This window comes from Crinia signifera, chromosome 4 (genome assembly GCF_055691185.1).
Source record: "Crinia signifera chromosome 4, ASM5569118v1, whole genome shotgun sequence".
NCBI lineage: Eukaryota > Metazoa > Chordata > Amphibia > Anura > Myobatrachidae > Crinia > Crinia signifera.
In genome coordinates, this window is record NC_139220.1 from 325,478,768 (window position 1) to 325,484,921 (window position 6,154).

Here is a 6,154-nt window from a genome sequence, read left to right on the forward strand (position 1 = left end):
TGCTGTACTTGAAGTGCTGGCCTGGCTACTCTGTTGGGAAGCCACCTGCTGTGTTCCCACTGATTCTGCTGATGCTGAGGATGGGCCAGCTGCAGCTTGGCCAGATGTGGATGGCCCATCTGGCTGCTCTGGGTTGAGGGGGACATAGGTGGTGTTGGACTCCATGCGGGCCAAGAGGTTCTGCACCACCTGTTCTTCCTCAGACTCTGAGCCAGCCATGTTTACAACAACTGTTTGCCTTTCTAGGACCACTTTAAATACTATTTCTGTAATTGGCGTTAATCAGCTGCAACCTGCGTTCCGTACGGCCGCGTTCCGTATGGCAGCGTCAACCGTGCGGCGCATACGGCACGCCCCTTGGTGTGGCTAAATATTTCACAAAAACCTGGCTTAATGAGTAAGTTAATGAGTAAGTCTGATTTAGTAGCTAAATGCTGCTTTCAACACCAAAGACCAAATAAAACTGAGGTCACACATGAAATGTATATTTGAATGTACATCTGTACTGTGCACTTGTTTGGTATGTAGTACAACTGACACTACCCATTCCATATGTCAATCCAGTCCACCACTTAGCCACAAGTAATCAGTGCTAGCATCAAAATCACATGTGAAAGCACTCCAAATTCATGCTGGATGCTAGCTACTTTTCATTCCACCTCTGTAGTGGCCCAGTAGAAGGTAAGTGTACACATGGCAGCATGGCCTAATTTGGGGAAAAGAGATGGTGTGCCAGCGCTGGCTGTTTTAAGAAAACAATATGCGGTTCAAAGTACAAATTTACAAATTTATTAATAACAACACTTTAAAAACATTAAAGGTGAATCGCTCTAGAAGGTGCTAATAGCACTATATCGGGGCATCACTTGCGCAAGAACAAATAGATAGAAAATAGGCTGTATATTACCGTCCCTTTTTGCACCTGGTGGTTTTTGGAGCCAGGATATAGTGACAAAATGTCCGTGGTATGTCCTATAATTTCAAGGACTCAGGGTTCCCATAAATTGGATGTCCTCTAGTTGTCGTCTGGACAGGATTAGGGACAAGGCAGATATCCCAAATGTGATTTTGTAATCCAGGAATTCTTGAGGATCATCTAGGGATGGATGGACTCGTCACTTGTAGAGCTTGCTCCTGATGAAGCCGGTAAAACCGGGGAAACGCGTTGAGCACTACCAAATATCTGCTGTATGATTGATATCCATCCCTCTACAAGTGACGAGTCCATCCATCCCTAGATGATCCTCAAGAATTCCTGGACATGGCAGGTATGAGCTGATTGGCTGCCTGTTTATCACTTTGTCAAATGACACTCAACCATTTTGTTTGTTAAACCCACAGCGCGGGAGAGAGCCAGACAGGCCCGTGAGGAGGCCACAGACGAGGCCCAGGAGGAGGCCCAGGAGGAGGCCCAGGAGGAAGAAGTGGAGGGCCAGGTGGAGGTGGAGGAGGAGGAGGCGGGACAGGTGGAGATGGAGGAGGAGGAGGTTGAGGGCCGCCAGGAGGTGGAATACCTCACCTCCACCACCCCTACACACACCCCTCCCCCTAGCCACTCACCAACCTCCTCTGTCTACCTCCCCCCCGTGTACCAAGAGGAGGAGGAGATCAGCCTACCCCTCCCCGATTTGCCACCACCTCCCAATGTGGAGGAAGAAGAGATGGCGGAGCTGGCTGGCAGGGGTAAGTAGACGTAATGCATCATTACTGACTTAGGTACAGTTTGTTATGTCGCACAGCTGATTACATTTTGCTATAATATAGTAAAGAGTAGTCCAACAAAATGGAAAACAACAGACACACTTTGCCCTTATAGGACCATGCTGCAAACGTACAATCTGGATGCTCATGTAGGTGATGAGTGTTTATTTATGGAGGGTCTTTGTATAGAAGCAACAATAAAACATCAATGGAATATGGGCAGGCCTGATTTATACTGGGGTCCCAAGTGGCCAGTTCCCCTGGGCCCCCCTCTAGCCAGTGGGCCCATGTTGTTGTCATGTATTTTTGAAAGGTATTAATGTAGGATGGATTGACCTTAGAAATTGTTTGGTGTATGGAAGCGGATTAGTGCTGCACTTTCACCTATCTGGCAATGTGACAAGGAATCATGAAGTAATGGGTAGAGGGACTAGGCTAGCCTTTTAATGTGGTATCTATTCTTTCTCTCTTTCTCTCTCTCTCTCTCTCTCTCTATCTATCTATCTATGTATCTATCTATCTATCTATCTATCTATGTATCTATCTATCTATCTATCTATCTATCTATCATGCAGTTTAGCTATTAAGCAGTAACATGCAGGTATATATGTATGGGTAAATGTGGCATGTTGTAGTGGGTGTATGTTTTGAGTTGAGTGAGGAGTCTTTGGCCAGGACAACTGTGAGTGATCCTCAAGTGTGGGTGTGATTTTGATATATAGATTGTGAAATGTATATGTCACACAAGTGTGTGTGTGTGTGTGTGTGTGTGTATGTGTGTGTATGTGTATGTGTGTGTGTATGTGTGTGTGTATGTGTATGTGTGTGTGTGCGTGTGTGTGTGTGTGTGTGTGTGGTGGCAGCATCATGATCATATATTTGCTGCCATTACATACAGGATTGGCTAAGTATATGTTTGTATGTATGATTTCTCATGGTGTAGGTACTTAGGATTGACTGTACAAGGTGTACGTGAGTAGCATAATTAATGTTGTACCCCCTTTCTCATGCCTACAGATTACCAGGAGGCAGCCCAGGGTGTGCGTGCGGCCATCAGGAGGATGCGGGAGGACCTTCTGAGGATGGCTGGCCATCTCCAGGACCTCTCTGACCTGCTCCTGGATTAATTTTTTTTTTCATTTATGTTAATGTAAATAAAAGTTACCGTTGGATTAAGAAGTTGTCTGTGTGTTATTTTAGTCTTTTACATTAAAAGTATAAATAGCATATAAAAAAAAAAAAATGTTGATGTTTAGTTATGTACACAGCAAAAGGGTAGATCACATTTTTATTCCCCTAAGGGAATGTTAGGGTTAATGTATAGTGCTTGTAACTGTTTAAGGATCAATTAGATAAATAAGAGATGACCAGGAGCAACAATCTGTTTTGAAAGTGGTTTGATAATTGCCTAAGTGTGTCATGTGATCTATTTGGGAACTCAGATAAGAGTGGTCTGGTTTTGTGCGTAAGTACACCGCATCTGTGCGTAGTGGCCGGCTCGCGTGCGTTCGGACACGGGAAGGTCGTGCATACGCGGTCACACCGTGAAGAATCTGACTGTTTCCCCCGCACACGCATGGTTTGTATGTCGTCCGTAAACACGCCCTGTTCTTAAAGAGTGAGTCCGTCCGAATGCGGAGGACACGTGGGCGTTTCTACGGACGTTAGCCGTACGCCACCGCACAGCGTGGCGCGCGGACCGCACCGAAAGAATTCGCGAACGGCCGCACCGATCAGAATAAGGGCCCATGTGACTAACCAAAACTCATCCACATTATTTAGAGGGCAAACTAGGCATTGTAACAGCCTATGGTTTTATTCTTTATTTTGTATGTTTGGAGTTTCTTCTAATCAACCCTTTAACCTGATGACATTCTCTGATCAGTGATTTTAGGATACCTTTATGTGAGTCTACTAGCAGCATCCACAGTGAGTTAGGTACGCAAAATATTTACCAAGGATGACCATTAAGAAACTTTTATTACGATCCACCTCCAGCGGATCAGTGTAAATGTGCAGTTTATATATTCTGTTTGTAGCTTGTATGTTTTCCCTGGATCTGTACTCCGGGTTTTGTGGATCCAGCTCCCTGGGTTTCATGCATACCCTGCTTCTTGGGTGTGGCTGCATGCAGGGGCGAATTTAGGGGTCAGGCCGCTCCTAGGCACAACATTTTTGTGTGTCCCCCCCCCCCTATTTTAATGTAATCATATATGTACAGTATATACATTGTTATTTATATAGTTCATAAAATTTTAACTGTAGTCCACCTTAATATTTTTATTAAGCACTCTGGACTGCTCACTGTATGGAGGACTCGGAGGGAGGCACTTATTAGTACAGTGATTAGCACAGTGTCTCCGTCAGTCTCTCTCTGGCTCACACACTGTGATGAGCACAGGGAGGATCTGCACGCCGCTCAGCTCAGCTGCTGGATACACAGCAGCCAATAGACTGTGTGTGTGTGTGTAGAGTAGCCAATGGGCGGGAGCCGGCAGCAGTGAGCCTGAGCCATTTCCGGACGCGCAGGGGGACCGTCAGACCCAGCCACTAAGCGGTGATGTAATGTGCATGGCAGAGTGGGTGGGCAGTGGCGGATGACGAGCGGCGCTGCCGCCGACATTTGATAATTCATGTCTGCGACAGCGGCACTCGTCACTCGCCGCTGCCCACCCGCTGTGCCATTTAACAGAATGTCAGCCTGCCTGCCGCCCTTAATTGGTGCCGCCCTGAGGCCGGTGCCTCACGGGCCTAGGCACAAATCCAGCCCTGGCTGCATGCAAGGTTATTTAGTTGGGTTCTCAGCATGCAGACCCGGCCAGTTATAGTTTTGTATCAGTCTAGTCAGAGTTCTGTCCAAGCTGCTTGTCAGTCTGCAGAAAGTGCCAGTGGAGTTCTTCCTAGCTTTGTCCTGAGCCTTGTTTAGTCCTGTCAGAGCCCAGATACTGCCCTGTGTACCCCAGCAAGCACTCCTGTCCAGCGTCCTGAACCCGAAGTCTAGCTTGTGCTACGGTGTCCGTGTTCCTGGTCCTGGTCAGCATTCCTGCCTGCCTGCCTGCGCTGCAGCTTCCTGAGTTCTGTCTGCTGTGTACCATCATTCCAGATAAGTCAGGGGCTCTCCTTGCAGCTGCTTCTGTTATTATTATATTGAATGGTTCCATCTCTGCATTGTTGCAGCAGCTCAAACTGGGTGTCTGGTAACATAGTAATTTAGGTTGAAAAAAAGACGTTAGTCCATTGAGTTCAGCCTATCTAATTTTATATTAGACTAGCAAATAACTATAATATTCCCTTTGTGTCCATAAATGCATTCAGTTTCTTTTTACTGTGTTTGCTGTTACCACATTTCCTGGCAAAGCGTTGCAGAACTTAACCGCTCTCACGGTGAAGAAACCTCTTCTTAATACCGTATGAAATTTTTTCTCTTTAATTTTTAGTGCATGCCCCCTGTTACTGAATAAGTCATCTTCAAGCTCCTTATGAATTCCCATCCTGTACTTGAACATACTACTCATATCACCTCTAAGTCTATGTTTTTCAAGTGAATACATATTCAGCCTGGTTAGCCTATCTTTATATTCTGTCGACATCCTGTGTGTCTCTTTAGTCAGCTTTCCTCTTGCCCTCTCCTCGCCTTGGCGGACACATTGTCTCACGTAAAGGCCTGGCGACATCGTGGTTGGACCTGGCATAACCGGCTCCTTCGAATGTGGTTGTTATAGGGGAAGACTAGCACCGCACGTGTCCGTCAACTGCGAGGAGAGGCAACAAAATCAGGGGTCAGGTTTGGTGGTACCTCACACCTTTATACTGTATGTATAATTCCTCCTATTTTCTTGTGAGTTGGAGTATGATCCCTTTGGTCTAAAAATACCTTTATGAGCACATATTACCTCTCACAGATGTGAGTATGGTACACCACCATTAATTTATTGAAAGGAGGGGTGAAAGGATCCATCACTATATAGACACTAAAGAGTGTTCTAAGGATTTGTGAACTGCTTATATATTCTGGACATACTACACCATTGTCTGTATCCCCTTTTCTTTCATGATATCCTATCTGTGAAGAGATCGGCCTAGCACAGACAACAGAAAGCACTGGGGGATAAATCAACACACTCCAAAAACATAAGGGGAGTTACATTTGTCACTTTCTTTAATGTGTGGTGACTATACCCGTTGGTAGTACTTTTGTGTGTCCATCTATCCTTGGTTTAAACAAGAAAGAATGGCATTGTCATGCACAAAAACAGAACATAAAACATAACATTCAGTTAAAAGTAATGGTAATGATTACATTACATTACCCAAAATCAATCCAATTGAAATAGAGATTCTAGTACATAAAGTTCTAAAAAAAAGTTTAGAACAAGTTTTAAAAAAATTCAGATATTTGTATTGTCGTGTATTAAATACAATTTTAGCTCTAGCTACATTCTTTTGTGTGGGG